A 24,853-nucleotide genomic window follows, 5' to 3' on the forward strand; every position below is an offset into this window, starting at 1 on the left:
GATATGATTGGTGTCTTTTGTTGAACAACTGACGGCCAAGTTTACCACTGTAGATATGATTGGTGTCTTTTGTTGAACAACTGACGGCCAAGTTTACCACTGCAGATATGATTGGTGTCTTGAACAACTGACGGCCAAGTTTTCCACTGTAGATATGATTAATGTCTTTTGTTGAACAACTGACGGCCAAGTTTACCACTGTAGATATGATTGGTGTCTTTTGTTGAACAACTGACGGCCAAGTTTACCACTGTAGATATGATTGGTGTCTTTTGTTGAACAACTGACGGCCAAGTTTACCACTGTAGATATGATTGGTGTCTTTTGTTGAACAACTGACGGCCAAGTTTACCACTGTAGATATGATTGGTGTCTTTTGTTGAACAACTGACGGCCAAGTTTACCACTGTAGATATGATTGGTGTCTTTTGTTGAACAACTGACGGCCAAGTTTACCACTGTAGATATGATTAATGTCTTTTGTTGAACAACTGACGGCCAAGTTTACCACTGTAGATATGATTGGTGTCTTGAACAACTGAAGGCTAAGTTTACGACTGTAGATATGATTGGTGTCTTTTGTTAAACTACTGACGGCCAAGTTTACCTCTGTAGATATGATTTGTGTCTTGAACAACTGACGGCCAAGTTTACCACTGTAGATATGATTAATGTCTTTTGTTGAACAACTGACGGCCAAGTTTACCACTGTAGATATGATTGGTTGTATTGACCTCAGCTGTGTTTAGGTAGTTGGTATTTCTAAAATCATCAACACATGTTTTAACATAAATTTAAAATTGGCTTTTGGGCTTTCTAAACCACATGTTAACATATACAATTGTATGTGTAACAATACTGACACTAAAAAAATATTCTGCAAAAATCAAATCGTTTCACAATGGAAAATCTGCATGCAAGTGATCTTACTTAAAGGTATGTTGAAATATTAAATTTTGTGCCATTTCTACTTATATTTATTGCAGACAAATAGAGGGACATATATTTCTAGCGTTTGATTTTCATGGTCAATTCTGATGGTTGAGTTCAATCAGTACCAAACACAAGGCGGGACTTAAGCAATGACGCCTGGACATAGTGCTGACCACTCAATGTATGGGTAGTTGGGTCATTGGTTGGCCACTACTCCCCATCTATTTACACTGCTCTCTCTATGTCTGATGTTACAAACGTCAAATATCTCAACTCTAGACTGTAAAATTTCTCTAAGGTTTTGGTTTTGAATGAAGTAGGAGAGTGCAACTATAATGACTCTGTAAAACAATTGTCACCATTTTCATGAATTAGATATCTAACCTAGCTAAAGAACCACTGCTCTTGTGGAAACGTAAGTGTGATGTATTGATTTTAGAACATCTAATAGGTGATACTTTGACTTTAGATCATCTAATACAAACATGTGTGATATTTTGACATTTAGAACATATAATGGAAACATGGGTGATATATCTTTATAGAACAATGTGTGATATAGTTACTGTCAGTGGGGTTGATTAGTAGTTGAGTAATAACTTTGTAAATGTCTAAGCAAGATGGTTTACTATGTTTACCTGTATTCTTCCATGAGCGAATATTCTGTTTAACCTAGCCGTACTATCGAGTATTCTGTGTTGTGTGCTGTTTGATTGAAACAACATTTAGTTTATAATTTTTTTTTCTTCTCTTTTTTTTTTCTTTTTTTTTTCGCCTCAGACACGTAATTTATAGCGTCAGTTGTGTGTTCGCTTTAGTATTACAGTTTTCATCATCGGTTTGTGAGGACTGATACAGATTTACAATAGTAATATTTCTTTCTTATTTGTAGCCTGCTTTCATTCATTTAAGATGGTTTACTTATACATAGATCTAATACAAAACGTCTAAATAAAAAGAAAATATAAAAATTAAAAACCAACCTGAAACTGAAAATGCAAATGTGTAATTAAATGATGATTCAAGGGATTTTTTTTTCTCGGCGTGCGTGGTGGGCTGAGGGGACGGGGGGTGGGGGGGATTAGGGTTTTTAAGTAGAGCTGGAAAAAAAATTAGGATTACCGAGAATTAAAATTATACAAATTTTAAGCAATCGGAAAAGTTATGTTAATACAATGAGACACATCAAAGCAAACATTCTTCCCTTTCAAACATATTATCTATACAGTCCTCAAAATTTTTTTTTTTTTTACTTTATAAAAAAATATCACTTTTTTTCTCAAAAAGATCAGTGAGCAATGTGAAATACAGAAAATCGAAGATTTATTCTAAGAACAAAATTACTATAAAATATTAATACTGTTATAAATTTTAAAACATGGAAAAAATTATATTTATTTAAAATGCGCGCTAAAATGCATACGATTTATTTTCTAAGGACTCATTGTTTCAAACATAGTTTATATAGAAACAATATCGTTTTTTAGTTACTTTGCCTATTATTGTTGTATTCAATTTTGTTTTTGACTCAGGGAATATCTTTTTGGTTACTTCCCTTAGCATGCTTCTTATAATAAAATGGAAAGCAATAAAAATACTTGTTTTAATAGATATAAATTTTACATTATTAACAACTGAATGATTCAACGATGTAATCGTAGTTTTAGGTGTTTTGGGTGATTTTTCAGTTACAAAAGATTTATATGATTCACACTATAGACGACGATTTAAGGTGTGTGATTTTACTCTGCATAACACCCATGTTACTTTTTAAAAATTGTATTTCCAAATTTATTTCAGCAAGAGTTTTTATTCCATACCACTTAACTCAAAGCCACACAATACATGTATAAGTCAGGTTCTATTTTTACAACTTTTGTGACCCATGTCAACAGAACAGCAAGTTACTAATTAACGTATTATTAAAAATAATTAAGTTTAAAATGTTGAAACAAGGGATTTGTATTTGTATAATTAAAATAACAAAACTATTGCCCACATCAAATAATATTGTTTTAAACATACCACAATTTTGAAATAGTAAACTAGTATTAGCTTAAACTTTTTTATTTGTACATTATGTTTAAAATTGACGCTAAAAAATCCTGAACGAAAAATAAGTGAAACATAAGCTCGACTTTTCTGTATTACAATTGTAAAAAAAAAGAATTATATTTTATAATCTGTTTAACATTTTATAAAAGCTTAAATTTGCTTAAGTTGTACAGATAAAACGTGCTGACCACACACTACATAGGGTCACGGAGTTTTGATCATACAAAACATACCCAGGTAAAATTAATGTGTTCAAATGTTTATATACTACTACCTAGGCTCAGATGATGTTAGTGTTGATAAAGGATAACTGCTATAGTACTTTAGACGACACCATTCAATAGTTATTTTAAAAAATACTAATAAACTAAAGGTTTTGTCAAGGAAGTTGGGACAACAATACATGGTCGCCGTTGTTCAGGCTAAAAAAAATATATATAAATCATAAGTTCATGAAGAAACGGTAACAGTGATCGTACGTTAACTCGTAATTTTAGAATAACTGACACACTTGGGTTGTCATTAATTATATAGTTTTTATTATATATGTAGCTTTTACACGTTATGAATATCACATACTATTTTATCTGTAAATTAAAAGTTTCATACTGAATTGTTTAGAGTTCTCGACCGTTCAGGTAATATCTAAATGTCTTTAAAAAACACAAACTTAAAATACATATTTAATACTATAGCAATTTTTTTATTTCGAAGAAAAGGTAATAGGAGACCATACAAGTAATCTAACAGAGCAATCTATTTTAATACATTTAAAAACATGTTCTTCAAAAATAATTATAGTACTAATTTAAAAAAAAAATATAAAACATGTATACCTTTTAGAAAAGATTATAAAAACATATTAGTATATACATTTAAAAAAAACGTGAATTGAATGTATAACATTTTTAAGCACTAAGAATCAAAGCGTTTAATTAATACTACGGAGCCATTGTTCAATTATGAATTATTTTTAACTTTAATACATGTATTAAACTCTCGTTAAAAGCCATGAAGCTCTTATTGGTCAGGCAGAAACAATATAATAACAGTGGAACAAACTGGCCAATCAAGTGATACGGTCAGCTGACCAAAGAAATGGTCAGTCTGATCTGAAAGGTAACCTATGCTTTTAATTATATAAAAAAACAGTGAGATATTTAAATGTCCATATTAGAAAATGTAACTATATTTGATACATTTAATTGGTCATGTAATACCATGTAACCATATTTGTGGCATTTAAATGGCTACACGATGCAATATAGCACTAATTATGATATATTGTATGTACTCTATATAACATAACTATATCTAATTACGCCGGGACTTTAAAATATATACATTGGAGTGCTATTTATTATTGCAACATGTGTCTAGTAGGGATTTACGTACCCAGCATATGTCTGACAAGGGTCTAACATAGACGTTGTCAGGATCGTGTGATATGCTCGAAGGTAAACCGTCTACTAATGTATTCGATTATCATTGTAACACGTAATTTAATAAATATTATATGTATTATCTTGCATTATTACTTAAAATATTTTACACTGTTACCCTGTTCGTGGTTTAGTCCATATGACAGTCGATAACTTACTTGATTTACTTTACACTGCCCGTGTTTTAGCACATATGACATGTGAATACTTATTTGACTTAAACTATTCCTGCCAGTGGCGTAATTCCACGTGGCAGTTAAGTAGACATTTCAGTTACCTACTGTACTACTTTAATCCTACACGTGTATCAGCCACTGAGCAGTAGATACGATAACATTATTCACTGCATCATTATATTTTACTAAACGCCATAAACCCTTGCTAGAATCAAGTGGTCATCGGACGTGGTCAACTATTATTATTCTACTAAGGTTGTAAACTTTGTGCATTGTATTGACAATTAGTCGCCAGACCTTAATGATTATACGTCTAGTCATACTATACTAAAGCCTATATTTCCAGTAGAGAAGTGGTAGGCTACATACCCTACTACCGGTTGAAATCACATATTTTACATGCTATTAATATTATTTACGGTACAAATATATATATTACTGTTGACAAGGGTCGTGTGATATACTGGAAGGTAAACCGTGTAGTAGATGTTCATTAAGTAAATGTTGATGTTACATCTTCGCCATCAGGTCGGTCACCTTGCTGTTGATTTTTTAAAATTAGGTATACATCGAAATATGACAAATACTAATTTGCATTACCGTTACAGTTGCTGTTAAAATCTTAAGAAAAGACAAACTACTTCTAGCCCATTACTACTATCAGTTATTAAAAAAACGCTATATTCTGACACACTAAAGTGATATGTGCACATAACTTGGCGTCTGAGTTATCGAAATCTGAAAGAAGATTTTACAATAGTGTAGTTGATGATAAGATAGCTGTATGTAACAAGGACAATTCTTGTTATAACAAGATATTCTGTCAGAGATAAGTACGTAAACTCCTCTCCTACATAAACTTATCTCCAATATAAACTCATCTCCTATCTCCTACATAAACTCCTCTCTTACATAAACTCTCTCATACCAAAGGCGTAGCGACTCCTTCCCGGCGCCCGGAACAAACTTTTCGATTTGCACACCCCCCCCCCCCTCAAGATTTCGATTTGCACCCCCCTTCCCTCTCAAGATTTCGATTTGCACTCCCCCCCCCCCCCCTCAAACTTTCGATATGCACCCCCCTCAACCTTTCAATTTATTTTTCAAACCCATTTTGGCGCCCCCTACGGTCCCCCCCGCCCCACCCCTCGCTACGCAACTGTCTCCTACATAAACCCATCTCCTATATAAACCCTATCTTATATAAACCCTCTCATAAATAAACTCCTCTCCTACATAATCATTTCTTTTACATACACCCCTCTCCAACATCAACCTATCCCTACATACAGTTCTCACCTGCATAAACCTCTCCTACATAAACCCTCTCCTATATTAAACCTCTCCTTCATAAGCCCATCTCCTACATTAAACCTCTCCTACATAAGCCCATCTCCTACATTAAAACCTCTCCTACATACACCATCTCTTACATACATCTATTGTTCTTCGTGTAAGGCTCTGAGTTATATATGGCTAAACGATTGTTGATTAAATACTTTCTTATATTATTACTTAAGCTATTAATTTATTATTATTCAGCATCCAATAATACCATTCGTGCCTAAGACACTTGTAATAGATGCAGTAGAGTCCCTCTGTTTTTATAGCTTCGGCCAACAAGGGGATAATGTGATCAACATTATGCTCAGCCACCTTTGTTTCTCTAACTTAATTCAGGTACCCATTATATACGGGTGGACTCAAGAACATCATAAGCCACAATACCTAACCTAATATAAACAGAAAGTGATATTTCAACGCCAAGGGTAGACAAACGTACAGAAAATAGTCAAAGTAAAGACTATGTGTATCAGATGTATACAGCCTAAGAACCTAAGACCTCTTGATAGTAGTGAGCATGGTTGCTCATTAGTTTATGATTGTTGCTCGTTAGTTCATAGAAGCGTCCATGTACTGTGGTCACTCCATCTCTATCATTTAAAATCTTCTCTCACTCTTACATTAGGGTCTTCACTGGAGGGAATTCTTTATTCCGGAGATAGATTTTACCCATTGTAGTCATACACACAACATTTGACTTCTTCACTGGCTTTAACTTTCTCTTTCATTTTCTCAAGAAATTATATGGCTTGTTTTGGATCTGGGATTTGCTGGACAACATAAACACAAAGCTCCACCAGAGATGGGGGGGGGGGTGATTCTGTGCTCAAAGTCGGACATGGTATTTACATACAACCGTAGTATCCCATCTCTTTTTCAAAAGATAGAGTTTCTTACAAACTGCAGTAGCCTTAGAATTGATGCCATATTTTTCGTTGTATAACTCTTAATTCCCCATTCAGTGGAAACATCACCCGTACTTTTCCTTTGTTGTTCTGCTATAACTACATATTTGCCATATCAATAAAATTCTATAAGTCACTCTTGTATAATGTATTTAATTAAAGGACCTACACAGGTCTACAGTCACACAATGTATTTGAAGTCCGATTAACATAATGTGCGTAAATGTATGCAGTAGTGCCCGAATATTATATTTTATACTGAATTTGAATTTGATTTTAAATATGTTCATCAAAAAATAAATTAATAAGATTTCATTTTTAATTCTGCATAGAATGTTGTAGCACTTGAATAGAAAAGTTGATTCTATTGTTTGGTTTGTTTCTATGTAGTGCGTTGTATTATTGTTAGGAAGATATTTAGAGATATTATAGAATGCATACTTTATATTTTTTTATACAACAGTTTTAGTTTTTTTTTTATTTTATTTTTACACCTAAATGTCTGATAGCAAAAATGATTATATTATGGTTACTCGTAGTTTGAATGAGGCCAAGACATTACGAGTATGCATACATATATCTATGGCGTATTTACCTTTCACTGATACTATACATCTATAACGTTTGTAAAACAATTATATATTTTACCACTAAATTTGTGAATCATATCACTGTGCATATCATTGTTCAGTCTAAATTTTCTCTCAGTCACATTTGGTAATGATTTATTTTTTTCCATCTTAAAACAAGGCACAAATGCTTCTTTGTGTGGACATCCATAAATAACCAAACGCTTTTTTTTAGATTTTTACCTTCCCCCTAGACCCCCGCCCGCCACTCCCCTTAGTCATATATAGTCTCAAAAAGCCAGACCCCCCAAAAAAAAATGACGTCACAACTCAGCCTACAACCCCCCCCCCCCCTCCCCCTCAAAATTGCAGTTGAATGTTCCTTAAAACAGTTATATTTTCCCATTTATTGTCTGAACTCTGTCAACATAGAGCGTTTTAATTAATTTTTATTACAATGTATTAAAAAGGTTTCTTAACGCGAAATAACGGCTAAAATTCGTTTTCTAGCATCGCTTTTTATAATGCAAAACAACCCCATCCCCCTCATCACACACGAATCTCGTTTGCCCGAACGTCATTTTCCGGAAGGCCGTTTTACCAAAACATGTTTGCGACAAAGGTGCAGTGTTTGACAGTTTAAAAAAAAATTAAAAAAAAAAAAATTAATAACGCAATTTAAACGTTATACACATATTTTACAGTTATACAATTATAATTAATATTTCATACTGTATTGGTTAGAGTTCTAAATCAGTATAGATTCTGTCTGGAACAAAATGTGTGTGTGTTTTTTTTTAATTTAAATACATATCTGCCAAAGACCTGAGCCATTTTTTATATGGGAAAAAATTACAAGGGAGACAAGGCAAAACAAATTACTGAGCTGTCGGTTTTAGTAAATTTTAGAATGATATATTTTTAAAAAAAGTCAAAATGTAACTTAGGAGACAAAACTATTTATAGGTTTCAAAAAATATTAAAATTTAGTAGTCACGCTAATATGCATTAAAAATCTCTCGGGTTATAAAATTAAAAAAGCAGTGACTTTAATATATACATTTTTCAACGACAAGTAATTTATTCACCTTAATCAATGTTGGATTTATATTATACACGGTCGGAAAACAATTATTATAACAATAATGCTTCTCGGCCTTTTGGCTAAGATCAAAGTGTAGTATCTGTTATGGATCTACATAAATCTTAGTCATTTGGTCGGCTAGCCCTTTTTAGGGCTGGCTGCCGGGCTGAGAAGTTGGTCATCGAGGCATCGAATGCAAAAGATCGTGTGGTGTTGCGCCCACACATCCCTCGATTGCACATAGCTCTCGAGAAGAGCCACCTAGTACTTGTACTATGGTGGCTTCAATGTACGAGTGGCTAATAATCAATTCTTTTCAGCTAGACGACGCCTACCTAGGAGCAATCTTAGGTAGGATGTTCCGTCACGACACCATTGAACCTATACTCAAAGCTCTATAGGAATCAATAAAGAAATAATAAATCAAAAGATAAAATAAAGAAGCAAAATTAAAAAAGAAAATAAAGAAGCAAAATTACAAGAGAAAATAAAGAAGCAAAATCATTGAAGATACTGAAAGGCAAGAAAAGACAAAAAGAAGGAAAGTAAAGACAAATTGAAACAGGAAGTAACAAGAATCAAGACGGAAAAGCAGATTCAAGAAAGGAAACTGAAGTCTAAAGGCAAGAAAGTAAAGACAGGAAGAGGCAAGAATCAAGACGTGAAACTGATTGTACATTGTATGTTATTTCATGTAATTTTCATGTAATAAAAATGCGACCTATTCGCACAGTGAGCTCCTTGCTCGAGTGGAGTAAACTGTGTGGAGGGAAAATTCAAAAAAAAAAAAAAAAAAAAAAAAAATAACAATAATACATTGTACATTTATTGAATTTGAAGAAAACTAAAGTTACCCTTAAAAATTTGTTTTGGACATGTTTACATTTTTAATGGAAACAATTTTTAAGTTTGTATATTTAAATATCTACAATTTATTATGCTCATTTAAAAAAAAAATAATTCAAGGTGTTTGTGTGAAAAATGTGATTATGTTGAAAAATTAAAATGTTTACTATGACAAAAAAAATAACAATAATACATTCATATAAGCTATAATTCTAATTCTCAGCCAATAACCCCCCCCCACCCCCCCCCCCCCAGGGCAGGCCTTGTCATATACAACACACATGAATGAAATACGACAGACAAGTAATACATTACAAAACACAAGAAGTAAATGATAAGTACTAGTAATTCATGACACGGTATATATAATTAAAACTTACTATTGATATATTCGAGAACACTATTTCCAAATTATAAGACGCTTCTCAATTAATTGTATTAAATCTATTAAGAGGTAATCCAACCAGTAATGGCGATCTCAAACAATTTAAATGTTACAACCCCCCCCCCCCCCGCTCAGTCCTCACCCAGTCCACACGTGTCACGTGTCATCAACCAACACCACCCCGCACATCTGATGATAACCTCCACAGAAAAAAAAAACACAAACTTGTTAGACCACTATAAAATGACTCATAATTAACTAATTCATAACAGACTGTATTTGGTAGTTATATTTGGAGTGAAACGTGTGGGATAGTTGAATACCTGGCTATCGGAAGTGAATGTTATGTATAACTTTAAAATTATGTTATTTTTATTGTATTTTATTCCTGTAAACGGGTTTCGATCAAGTCATTTGAGAAGAAAATTAGATCAGGTTAAGAAGCAGCCTTTTTACAAGCTTTTATTTAATATGCTTCCTCGTCCAGTCAGTCTATCGTCAGTCTGTCGTCTCTCTGTCGTCTGTCTGTCGTCTGTCTGTCGTCTGTCTGTCGTCTGTCTGTCTTCTGTCTGTCTGTCTTCATTCTGTCATTAAGTATCAAAGTTCGTATTTGGGTCAAGACATGCAGATTTTACTTAATTGGCTGCCTAATTAATATTTTATGAATTTTGTTTTTATCAAATTAGTAGGTAGCCTTATCCAACTATTGCGCACTGTTAAACGCGTGTTAACATGTTCATTAGGTGCAGAAAATCGTTTCAATAACAAGATTCTATATAATTATGTACTAAAAATATGTATACTAAAAAATAAATATAATATGGCACTGATATTTAAATAACAATAAAGAAAAGCGTGGTTCAGTTCCTAAAATTAGTAAAAATATTCAATACATATTAATGTGTTTATGTTTAGTTTATTTTTTTTTTCTTTTCATAAAATTTTGTGAATACTTTTATTTGCAATTAAAAACAAGTATACCTATACCAACATCAACATATTATACATAATTTCAATCATGTAATGGAACTGAAGTATTTTACAAATGTACGTATTAAAAAAAATTCAAAATGGGTTTTCGAATGTATAAATAAATAGAAATATTGGTTAGACCATCTTTAAAAAATATATATTTACAATCAGCAGGGAGGTAATAATTATAAATGTGTGCTAGTGAAATATTCAGAGTTGGGTGAGAGGGGGGTTATGGGTGAAAAAAACATTAAAATAGGGGGTGGGGTATGTGAGGGTTCTGGTTCAATGATTTGTGTCTTAACAATGTTTATAGATTGTGTGATTTCTGTGTATGGGGTAGGGGTGGGCAGGCATGAAGCAAGCGAAGTGCCTGTGGAGTACAATGTCCGGACGTCGTAAGTTCATCTCAAGTTTACAAAAGCCGTGTTGAGTTGGAGTAAACAATTTAAGATATTACATTGACAACAGAGAATATATGACAACATTTGAGGGAAAAAACAATTTCACGCTAGATGTGGGATGGGTGGAGTCGTAATGATATCATAGGAGCAGGGAGAGGTCATGGGGTATAGGGGATGAGGGTCTGGAATTGTTATTTTATTTTATTTTCTTATATTTTTAATATAGTATTGCAACGCATGGGTGGGGTCTTGGAACAAATAAGGTGCAGATAAGGTGGCTATGGGGTATGGGGTCCTGAGGTTTGAGGGCGGGGAAGGTGTGCTTTTTTTAAAGTACTTAACAAGACATAAATTTGAAAACCCTACTAAGCGTTGGATAATTTGAATTTCTCTTATCTCTTAAAAACACGTATAAAATAAATGCACTGTTTTTCTTAGCATTATTAATAATCTTGTTATACCAATTACATATATCTTGTAAAATAAAAATAAAATTCATTAAAAAAATTAAATATATACTCTATAAATCTTTTAGTACTTAGCTTACATTTTACATTTTTTAAGCATTAATTTAAAAAAAAATGTTTTATACAAATCAGTTTGTTACCTCCCTGTTATTGTAAGTGAACAAGAAATGGTACAAGATAAATAAATATTAATGTTTCTATCTTGATTTGATATTTTAATTATAAACATAAAATAAATATTTATTTTACTATAATAGACAAACATGTAACATAACTATTGTTTTTTGATATGAGATATATCTTCTTTTTGTAAACCTGAGTGCCCTTGGTCATTAATTTTCACTTTTTATCACTTCCATTGCACAATGTATATATTAGTGTACATTGCATGACATGTAATGTTTTTACAGTTCTTTATAAGTGGGTGTGTGCATTAAAATGTAAAGTTTATTCTGTAACTTTGGGTTATCTGCATACATTAACATATTTTGATTTATTCAGTGGTGAGTCTAGTTAGGGTGATACTCGGTGTGGTAACTGAGGGTGTCAACCCTCCACCCTCTTACAATTTTACATTTTTGAATTGTGTCACCCCTCTACCCTATAATTTTATTTTAAGATTAACTGGATAAAGAATTATATTGACTGTAAATGTTACTGTTTTTCACATTGGTGTCGCCCTCTAAATGGCGTCACGTGCGGATCACACCACGCCCCCAGCCTTGTCATACAACTGGAATTAAAGTATTAATACAATAAATGCAAAACTCAGGAATTAGCTTAAAAATAATGTATTAATTTTACACAATATACACAGTTCCTAGTGCAAAAACAACCAATCTTGTAATTGAATATTGAGAATATACATAAACACTGTTTCTTTTCTCATAATGATGCTGCGCAACTTGACTACAGGCAGCGCCTATACCCATATCATTGACACTGCATTACCAGGTCTCTGTTGTTTTTATTGTTCTCTTTCGCACTTCTCTGTAAAACTAGACTACATCAGTACAAAGTGTAAAAACAGAAGGACTTATTTCCCCACCCCTCTCTGCTACACTAATACTAAACTGAAAACCAGGAATAAACTTATATTCATGGTTTTTAGACTAATAAGTTACTAACAATGAATTACTTCACATTTTAATCTGTAACAAAGATATTGTTTTCATCATCCATATATTGGAACACCTCCTCATTATGATATTGATAATATAAATACAAAGTAAACCCTACATATACTATACTACTAAACAATACAATTAGTATAGTCGTATAATACCACGCTATACATTAACAATATAACGCCTATTATCAATTAAGATATTTTAACAAACAGACTTTGAACTAAATATGTGTAAAATAACACAGTTAAGACAACATATAAAAGATAAATATACTTACGATTCAGTATCTGGTAATTCAGTCAGTTTATTTGCATGACAACCAAAATCGACTAAAAGATGTTCACACGCCGCCATTTTGATCAACGACACAAAAGTCACATGACTTAAACAGCTAATTTCATTGGCATAATCGGACATAGAACATTATAATTCTAGTGTATCCAAGGAAAATTTATACATTAATTATATACTGTTAGAACAGAATCATATATAACATTGACATAGAACAAGATTATACTGGCCAAATGCATCAACTTGTAGTTAGAACAATGTCAAATTGAAAAGTTTGGTAGGAAGCAGATGACTTAGAGTCACGTGGATAAGTGAAGGTTGAACATAGTTCTTTTCTACATCATAGGGTCGAGTTTTTCGAAAAAATCAAAATTTGTAGTTAGAATAAGATAATACTGAGGGGATTATATATATATATATATATATATATATATATATATATATATATATGTATATATATGTATATATATATATATATATATATATATATATATATATATATGCATGTATATATATATATACATATAATTCTAATCGAATGTCAAAATCTATATATATAATTCTCTTCTGGGAGCCGCTAGAAAACAAGCTGCAAACGCGCCTAGAAAACAAGCTGTAAACGCGCTCCCTACCTCCCCACCCCTACATGGTTTTAGTGAGCTGTGTTCACTCTAAATGTTTACAAGCAGAGCCAACGATTTTAAACGTGGGGGGGGGGGGGAGGGGGGGGGGGGGGTTATGGTCCTTAACGAGCTACTTATGGTGTTTTAAAGAAATATTTTCAGTGGCAGCGTTGGTACTGTCGAATTCACAAATTTTGAATTACTTAGTAGAAAAACAACTAAATAGCGGCGTATGTTATGCCGCGGGCCGGCTCGTATTGATATAAAATGTTAGTGGCTCTTTTAAAACTGGGTAATTTGGTACATTGTAACTTTTGGCTCTTCCGTCTCAAAAGGTTGCCGACCCCTGAGGTAAGACAACATACATTCAGACAATACTTAACTGCCCCTAAATCTTTCCATTATTTTTATTAATTTTTTTTTTTTAATTTTTTTTTTAATTTTCCATTATTACTGTTAAAATAATTGTTTTTGGATTTTACAATGATAAGAATGAATTGTTTATTTCGAATAAATTGCTTGTCTTAAAAGAATGTATACATTAAAGTCGCTGTTTTTCAAATTTTATAACATGAAAAATTTGTAATGCATATTAGCGTGACTACTAACGTTTAATATTTTCTAAAATTTATAAAAATGTGTGTAATAAATAATATTGTGACCATTAAAAAAAAAAACATCTCATTCTAAAATTTACTAAAACCGACAGCTCAGTAATCTCCTTTGCATTGTCTCCCTTGTAATTTTTTTTTCCATATAAAAAACGGCAAAGGTGTTTTTGCAGATATGTAGCCTTATTAAAAAAAAAAAATTCTGAATTCGTCATAACCCGGTTGATAAGAAAATTATCTCGCGTCAGGGGGTGTTCATAAATAACGTCGCACTTTTCGGAGGAAAATTGTGGGAGGGGTCCGTAATTTTGTAACGGTGTGTGATGAGGGGGAGGGGGTTGTTTTGCATTGTAAAAAGCAATGTTAGAAAGCGAATTTTAGTTGTTATTTCTCGTTACATTTTTTGATAAATTGCAATAAAAATTAAGTAAAACACTCTATGTTGACAGAGTTCAGACAAGAAATGGGAAAATATAACTGTTTTAAGGAACATTCAACGGCAATTTTGAGGGGGTGGGGGGGGGGGGGTGGTTGGCTGATGTGTGCACGTAGGTTAATGTTTCATATTATATAGCTACTGACAATTATATATATCTATTTTTAGTATTTCGCTTGATTATATCGTCAGTTTTTAAAATATAAACACTCTTTCTACGCTTAACTGCGTTTTGTTCCTATTACGTTAAACGTAGATTATTTTTCCCCATGAACTTAATAGCGATGATTATGCATGTGTGTTAATGTTGTCTCCCTTGAATAGTTTACATTCAAGCAAAGGCACCTAATAAGCACGTTTAGTTTTGTTTTAAAAATTGATATAAAAAATATAAAAAAATACATATCTACGGCAATTCTAAACTGATTGACAATTTTAATTTAAATTTTTTTAATCGTTTAATTTAAATACAACACTATATATACTGCAGGATTTACGTTTCAGCTAAATAGGCATTAGGTTAATTTCCCAACTGTTTTGGGGCCCAAAGATGACTCAATAAATGACTGCCAAACATTGATCAGCTGACTGTGATTGTGAGGTATGTTTCACCAGATGATGAGCTACCCGTTACACGATTTTTTTGAACTTCCCTAGACATGGGTAGCTACACGGGGGAATGTATGGCTGAGGTTGTGTACAACTATCTTTATAATGTGGAGAATATATGTTTTAGTAAGTGTTGGATGATATTGCTGCCTGTACCACTATTGTCTACATGATGGCTAATGATTTTAATACAATTCACTTTGTTAAAATTAATATAATCTAAAAGTCCTACACTCAAAGATCACATTTTGTCGATTAAAACAGCGAATTAACCAACAACTGTTGGTTCAAACTATTTAATGAATTATTTCGTTGTATCGGTTTCGTTCAGTAAAATAAATGAATAAACACAACTTAATTATGTGATTGTATTTGTGTTTTGTTTGTTTGAAAGTCAAAGCCCTGAAGTAAAGAAATAAAGTAATTTTTTAAATGTGTTTTTTTATGTACTTAACGTGTCGTTAATTTTCTACTTTCGATCAACTACAACTTGTAAGAACAAACAAAACAATGTATTTCAAATTGTGTATTCCACAAATATTGCACTCAATATTTCAATTAACGTTGGAGCTATCTTTCATGTATCATAATTTAGAAAGTCAATATTAAAAAAAGATAAAGATGAGAAAACGGCGTATGTTTGGTTGTCTGTTTGTCTGTCAGTGTGTCTGCTGAGCTCAGTTTAAATTTATTTCTATTTGATGAATGTCTTCAAACTTCACTCGTACTTGATAACTGACAGTATTGTAATACAGTTGGAAAAAAATGTCCGTCCAAAATAAATTCTTTCAATCACAGTAAAACATGCTTCCACTAAATGAATCTAAAAATTACATTTGACACAGAGAAGAAAAGTATATATTTTTTTTTTTTTTTTTTTTTTTTTTTTTTTTTTTTACCTAGGAAATCGTTATTATTGTAAAAATCATGGCACCAATTAAAGTTACCCAATCGATGGTCTTCGATATATGGATAATGCTTGGCCACTGTTTTTGTAATTAATTTAATCATCCATTTTTTTAAAGACACATATAAGAATAAAGATAAAACTGTTTCCGTGCATTAATATAGTATCTCTATAATTGATTGTAGGAAATTATTGACCTTTTTAGTACATATAAAGAATATTCAATGATATCAAGTACTGTGGAAGTTATATTTTCGGTTATCACCCTTGAAATGTTTTTTTCAATTAGTATATTGGAACCATTCATTCTAGCCTAATTGCGTAATTACTTAATATATATTAGGATATTTTCAATGAATGTAACACTGTATGATATTTATCCCATCAGTAAGCCACGTCATTTCTACTGTTATTTCATAATTAAATTAAAATCCGACCAGTACTTAGCTTGACGCGTGGAAAGTTATAGCAGCTTGCCATTTTCCCGACACAATCTCTTAGGAAGTTGATAGTTATTACATTAATACACCTGTTTTTTTTAAACACACACGTTTAAGTCATGTATGTGTTTAATATATCTTACACTCGAAATGTAGAAGCGCGTCTTCAATGTGCCTTAAATGTGTGTTAAACGTGTTTTACATGTGTCTTGCATGTGTCTTAATTGATTTCAGTCGCCCGTGTTAGTTTTATCAAGTTTGTCTGTGTGAGGGCCATTATTGTATCCATCTATCATTCACCACTCATGTATCTATTACCCATCCACCCATCACCCCACACCTACCACTCATGTATCTATCACCCATCCACCCATCACCCCACACCTACCACTCATGTATCTATCACCCATCCACCCATCACCCCACACCTACCACTCATATACCATCTGATGTCAACACAGTCCTGATGAGATTACACTGATGTTACATTATGAACGGAAATATTGTTTAATAAAAGACGTACACAATCTCTAGGTCTCTAGTTTTATTTGCAAACATTCTACAATGACATGCGCACTAGCCATCACTTAGACCACTCAGGGTGTGAGCTGAGATACAAGAAACACATCCAACACTTAGACCACTCAGAGTGTGAGCTGAGATACAAGAAACACATCCAACACTTAGACAACTCAGGGTGTGAGCTGAGATACAAGAGTCACATCCAACACTTAGACCATTCAGGGTGTGAGCTGAGATACAAGAAACACATCCAACACTTAGACCACTTAGGTTGTGAGCTGAGATACAAGAAACACATCCAACCCTTACAGTGACAATAGCAGGACGATTTGATCATCAGAAGTTTTGGTGTTAATCTTTTTCAAGAAAGAGAAGAATAAAATATGTCATGTTCTCGAAAATGTTTATCCCTTATTGTTGTATTGTAAAAAGACTGATTATGATAGTGGCAGGCTTTACATAGTAGTGGATCACCCTCATCAGAGCAGCAGCCTATTTGTGGTAAAAATAATGGTGGTGTTGGTGAGGATGATACTAATTTGGATGATTATCAAAACAGATAGCTGAATCTACTTTTGCAATGTCCAGTTTAGATCGTTTACATTGTCTTTGTCTAAACCTAACACACAAGTAAATTCACCGTTAATATACATACGTGTGTAGATCGGGCAGTTCCACCCTATCTAACCGTCCAACACGTTCACCTTTGGCACACATCTCTTTGTATTTTGACCAGTGTTAAAGTATGTGAGACATTAAACAAAATGTGTGGCCATGAACCCGATGTGGCCTTACGACCTTTGAATGTTATGATCGTTAATAACACATCGAACGAGTACAGTGAATGATACTTTTAAAAGGAAGACAAAAAATATAAATAAATCAAGAGTTTTTATATTTATACTTTGAAGTTTAAAATAGTGTATTCATTCTGGTTTTTTTTTCAAGTCTATGTTTTACTTTAAGTTTGTAGTGCTAAAAATAAACATGGCCTAAAATTAGTCACTGTATTAAATTATCAATTACTGGTGCTTTAAAGTACACAATACATGTTATTGAACGAGTTATTTAGGTGTAATGTTTAAGTGGTCTATTAAGTTTTTGTTGACGTTAACATCAGAGGTGGGATGTTGATTTGGTTGTTGACATGTGACACGTGTGGACTGGGTGAGGACTGAGGGGGGTGGGAGGAGGGGTGTAATATTTTAAATATTTTCGGTCGCCATACACGGTTAGATAACCTTTTATTCGATATAATACAATTAATTTTGAAGCGTCTTATATCTAGCGCACCCGATTTTAAAAAATATTATGTTTTAAATGCATACGTCTTGTCATGCATAACTTGTGTTTTAAATATTACGTGTCTACCATGTGTGGTGTATGTGTCAAAGAATATTATTTGATTTGGCCAATGGTTTATTTAAACATTATAATAAAACATAACTCGTATTGCACCATTTTAAGCCCGATTATTTTAAAGAATGTATTAATTAATAATTGGTTATTCTGTGGAGACAGGGTATACGCTAATATAGTTGTACAAATTGAACATGACTTATACATGTATGTACACATGGAACCTGGCTTATACAATATGTATGTACAAATCGAACCTGGCTTATAAATGCATGTAAAATTAACACCTGGCGAATAACTTTTTTTGTTTTGATTTGGGTTAAGTGGTGTGGACTAATAACTATTACTGAAATACATTTGAAAATAAAAATAAAAAAGAATAATATAAGTAACTAATTAAGATTTTGTAGCTGCAAATTTACCTAAAACGCAGCTACGATGTAAATGCAGGGATTTCATTGTTGAATCCTTTTATTGTGTTAATAATGTATTAAAAATGTGCATGTATTTAAACAAACGATTTTTTTATTACTTCCCATTTTGCTTTAAACATATGTTAAGTGAAATAATTTGTAAGAATTCCTTTAGTCAAAAAAAAAAACCAAAAAAAAAAAAAAACAGTACAACAGTGAGAGCTAATTAAAACATTTGTTATTCTTTCATAATATTAAATATTTAAAAAGTGTATTGTAAAAAACAAATACTGATTTTTTGCAAGATATAAAAACATATAAAATTGACTCATAATTTAAAATGATTAGCGGTATTAATATGTTTTAAAATTTAGTACTTGAAAGAAATCTTATTTTAAAATGTCACTATCTACCAGTTGGTGATGTTTTTATAATAAAAATTGCAAATAACGTCTTCCATCCGAAGTAACAAACCTGCATGAGATGTGGCAGATAAAGTAGAGATCAACTGTTTCTTGAGATCACAAATTATCAGATGACCTGACATAAACCAGATTAAGGTGTCATCATATCATCTTAATCTAAATCAATCTATCTAAAACGTAAAAATGAATTATATATGTAAACGTAGTCTGTTGTTTTTAATTATAAAGCTATATAAATTAACCAATCAGTAATTAAAATGCCTTTAATCTGACCAATCAGTAAAACAGAAAGTTGGGCACTAAATAAAATGACTGTTTTTAGAAATAATATAAAGCTTATTAATATCTAGCGATAAATTATTTTTCCCCTCAAATGTTGCCATCTATTCCCTGTTATCAATGTGTATCTTAAATTGTTTACTCCAACTCAAGACGGCTTTTGTAAACTTGAGATGAACTTACGACGTCCGGACGTTGTACTCCACAGGCACTACGCTTGCTTCACAGTGGCGTAGGCAGGGGGGTTAGAGGGAGGTCATAACCCCCCCCCCCAATAGACCCCTCGGTATATATATAACAAGTATGAGGGGGGGGTGCAAATCGAAAGTTTGAGGGGGGGGGGTGCAAATTGAAAGTTTGTCCCCGGGTAAACATTGGACCCCCCCTCTTGAGACGATCCTGGCTACGCCACTGACGCTTCACGCCTGCCCACCCCTACCCCATACTCAGCAATCACACAACCTATAAACATTGTTAAGACTCAAATCATTGAACCAGAACCTTCACATATCTCCACCCCCATTTGAATGCGTTTGCCCCCATAACCCATTTTCACTAGCACATACTTATATCTATTACCTCCCTGTACACCAATTGTAAAAATATTTAGTAAAATATGGTTAAAACGATATTTCTATATATTTTTATACATTTTGAAAACCCATTTTGAATACATATTTTTTCAATACGCACATTTGTAAAATACATCGGTTCCATTACATGATTGAAATTATGTTAACATGTTGATGTTGATATGCTTGTTTTGATAGGGTCGGCGTGGTCGAGTCGGTAAAAGCTCATGGTTGCTAAACCGAAATGTCTCGAGTTCGATCCCTAGGGCAGATGAGTCTGGGGACAGTCACTCTTCTAGGAGAAACGACTCCAACATTAAACAACTGCTGCCTTGTAGTTTGTTCTTGTTTGGACTAAGGCTATTACCAGTTGACACGTGTGCTTAGTTGTGATGGAGGGGGATACATTCCAACACTAAAATTTTAAGAACGAAGAAGAAGAAGAGATTTGCAAATAATTGCCAGCGTAATAAAATTAGAAATCAAATAATGTAACTAAAGGACTCTCCCAATCCACTTTAGAAGATGTTAATTTTTTTTTTACGGATATCACCGGCTCTGGATGTGTCTCCCATTAGCCAGGCATCCATCGACACGACAAACTCAGACTAACTGGCTTGGGTATCGGCTCTATTACCGTGTATTTGTCACTTCTGTCCTTTGGTTCTCACCAGGCTTATCTTCCACCCAACGGAGCCCAGGGTAAACTCGTACCCTACCGTCCAGTACCCAACTCGACCGTAGGAAGCTAATAACTAAAACAAATTAAATGAATTAATTTAATTATTAGTATTTGTGAAAGCAGCTGGAGAGCACATTTTGACATCAAAAGAGCCGCATACGGCTCGCGAGACGCAGGTTGCCGTCACCTGGCTTATACTACTGGTATGAATGTATTATTGTTAATTTTTTTTTTTTTTTTTTTTTTTTTTTTAATACTTTTATTTGCAATTTAGAACAAGTACATAAACATCACATTTTTTTTTTTTTTTATTACATTTTTTTTATTATTACAATAATTGTTTGCGAACGCACGCCGTAAGATGAGTATTAATTGAGCTGAATAAATTGCTAGTCTTAGAAAAACGTATGCATTAAAGTCACTGTTTTCAATTTTTATAGCATGATAAATTTTTAATACAATTTAGCATGACTACTAATTTGTTTTTATATTTTCTAAAACCTCTAGTTAGGTTTGTTAGATAATTCATATTGTAATTGTCTTTTGTTTAATATATCTTTCAAAAATTTACAATAACCAACCGGCTAGAAGATTGCTTTGCTTTGTCTCCCTTGAATTTTTTTTCCATATAAAAATGGCAAAGGTCTTTGACAGAGATTTATTTAAATTTAAAAAAAAAAAACACACATTTTGTTCCAGACATAAGCTTTACTGATTTAGAACTCTAACCAATACAGTATGAAATATTAATTGTAATGGTATAACTGTAAAATATGTGTATAACGTTTAAATTGCGATATTAATTATTTTTAATTTTTTTTTAAACTGTGAAACTGCGTTTTGTTCTTATTACGTTAAACTTAGATTTGTTTCAATGAACTTGATAGCGATGGTTATGCTCCTTTGTTAATGTTGTCTCCCTTGAATAGTTTAAATTCAAGCAAAGGCAACTGTTAAGCAAGTTTTGTTTTGTTTTAAAAATTGATATAAGAAACTACATATCTAAGGCAATTCTAAACTGATTGATAATTTTAATTAAACGTATTTAAATGTTTAGTTTAAATAAGCACTATATACACTGTAGGATTTACGTATCAGCTAAACAGGCATTAGGTTAGTTTCCCAACTTTCTTTGGGGCCCAAACATGACTCAATAATTGACGGCCTAAAAATGATCAGCTGACTGTGATTGTGAGGTATGTTTCACCAGATGATGAGCTACCCGTTACACGGTTTTTTTAACTTCCCTAGACATGGGTAGCTACACGGGGGAATGTATGGCTGAGGTTGTGTACAACTACCTTTATAATGTGGAGAAAATATGTTTTAGTAAGTGTTGGATGATATTGCTGCCTGTGCCACTATTCTCTACGTGATGGCTAATGATTTTAATACAATTCCCTTTGTTAAAATTAATATAATCTAAAAGTCCTACACTCAAAGATCACATTTTGACGATTAAAACAGCGAATTAACCAACAATTGTTGGTTCAAACTATTTAATGAATTATTTCGGTGTATCGGTTTCGTTCAGTAAAATAAATGAGTAAACACAACTTAATTATGTGATTTTATTTAAGTTTTGTTTGTTTGAAAGTCAAAGTCTTGAAGTAAAGAAATTAAACAATTTATTTTTAAAATGTTTTTTTTATGTACTTAATGTGTGATTAATTTTCTACTTTCGATCAACTACAACATGTAAGAACAAACAAAACAATGTATATGAAATTGTGTATTCCACAAATATTGCACTCCATATTTCACTAAACGTTGGAGCTATCTTTCATGTATCATAATTCAGAAAGTCAATATTTTTTTTAAAAAAAATATCGTATCTATAGATAAAAGATGGGGAAAACGGTGTATGTTTGGTTGTCTGTTTATCTGTCAGTGTGTCTGCTATGGATTAAATATTGTCACTCTGTTGAAATTCATTTCTTTTTGATGAATTTCTTCAAACTTCACTCGTTCTTGATAACTGACAGTATATTGTAATACAGTTGGAAAAAAAAATTATCCGTCCAAAATAAATTATTTCAATAACACTTAAATCTGCGCCCACAAAATGTGACTAAAAATTACATTTGACACTAAGAAGAAAAGTATTTAGCAAATTTTTGAGATTCGAAGCAATCCGTCAATTAGTTACCCAATCGATGGTCTTCGATATTAGTATAATGCTTGGCCACTGTTTTTGTAATTAATTTAGTTATCCATTTTTTAAAGACACATAGAACAATAAAGCTAAAAGTTTTTCCGAGTAGCAAACAGTATCGTGCCAATTGATTGTATCGAACTATTGGCCATTTTTGGTATTTAAAAAGAAAATTCAATGATATCAAGTAATATGGAAGTTATATTTTCGGTTATCGCCCTTGAAATGTTTTCGAATAAGACGGTAGTATATTAGAACCATTCATTCTAGCCTAATTGCGTAATTACAAAATTTTGAAAATACGGTGTAAGATAATATTTGGCATTATTAGTTAATTACTTAATTTAAAAAACAAAAATCAATTAAACAACAAGTTGTCCGACCTGATGGTGACGATGTAACAGATGTAACATCAACATCTACTAAATGAACCTCTACTAGACGGTTTACCTTCCATCATATCACACGATCCTGACAACGTCTATGTTAGACCCTTGTCAGACATATGCTGGGCCCGTTAGAGACATGCGGGACATACCTACTGGACACATGTTGCAATAATTCCTAGCCCTCCAATGTATACATTTTAAAGTCCCTGCATAATTAGGTATGGTTATACTGTATATATGCCGTATACCATATCATAGCTAGTGCTATATTTTATTATGTATCATTTTTACTTTCTCGTATATACGAAGTATAGAGAAAGTCTTGTAATCGTGCAAAAAAAAAATCGAGATTTTTTCAAATCTCGACGTTTTGCATCTCAATGATACGGACAAACATAATTTTGCAATCTTGTCCGTATGTCTGAGTGTCTGTGTGTGTGTGTGTGTGTCCGTTACAGCTAGGTTGATGAAATTTCAAATATAAGTATTTTATCAAAATCGTAGATCCGTATCAATTTTTGAGCGATTTCCGATAACCGGAAGTGGTACTTTTTCTACTTTGAATTTTTCAAAAGCCTATAACTTGAGTACTATTTCAGATAGATAAATGCAATTTAATATGTAAGTAAAAGATCTAATTCTCTACCTTTTGTCAAATTTTGAGTAATTTCCGTTGAACGGAAGTACTAATTTACGCTATTTCCGATTTCTCAAAAAACGCATGTAAATGTATAAAGTACTAATAATATTGCGCACTATTATGCACATCTTTATATAGCGTTCACTTGGTGTGCATTTCTTTTTTCTACGAGATTATATTCTATTTTTAAAACTGTAAGTATTTAAAATGGATTAAAAATCATGTCTAGAAGTCTATATCCCGAGTTGCCATCCCCTGTAGTGTTATATTATAATATTCGAGAAAGTTTAGGGGAGATCACTCCCGGTTTATTATTTATTGCAAATATGGTTACATTGTATTATATGACCATTTACATGTATAAAATATAGTTACATTGTCTAATATGGACATTTACATTTAAAATATCTCACTCTTTTATTTTATAATTAAAATCATAGTTTACCTTCAGATCAGACTGACCAACTCTTGGTCAGCTGACCATCCCACGTGACAGGTCAGTTCGTTGTATTGTCATTATATTGTTTCTGCTTGATCAATGAGAGTTTACTAAAGTTTAATGTATGAAAGTTAAACATTATTCACAGATGAGAACTATAAACCAGTCCATCATTGAATGTAAGGATTGGATCCTTATTTATTAAAAACTATATACATTCAAGTCACAGTTTTTTTAATTGTATAACCTAATAGGTTTTTATATACAATTTTGCTTTCTTGCTTAATTTTTTAATATTTTCTAAAACGTATTAATTATACATATGTATTGTATTAGCAATATACCTATT

At 32.4% G+C, this 24,853-nt stretch overlaps 1 pseudogene; it reads left to right on the plus strand.

Moving 5' to 3' along the window:
• Nucleotides 1–8,568: 8,568 nt before the first annotated feature.
• On the plus strand, nucleotides 8,569–8,703 carry LOC131939130 (uncharacterized; annotated as a pseudogene).
• The last annotated feature ends 16,150 nt before the right edge of the window (nucleotides 8,704–24,853 follow it).

This window comes from Physella acuta, unplaced genomic scaffold, assembly GCF_028476545.2.
Source record: "Physella acuta isolate Inbredline_101_S28 unplaced genomic scaffold, ASM2847654v3 ptg000264l, whole genome shotgun sequence".
Taxonomy (NCBI): domain Eukaryota; kingdom Metazoa; phylum Mollusca; class Gastropoda; family Physidae; genus Physella; species Physella acuta.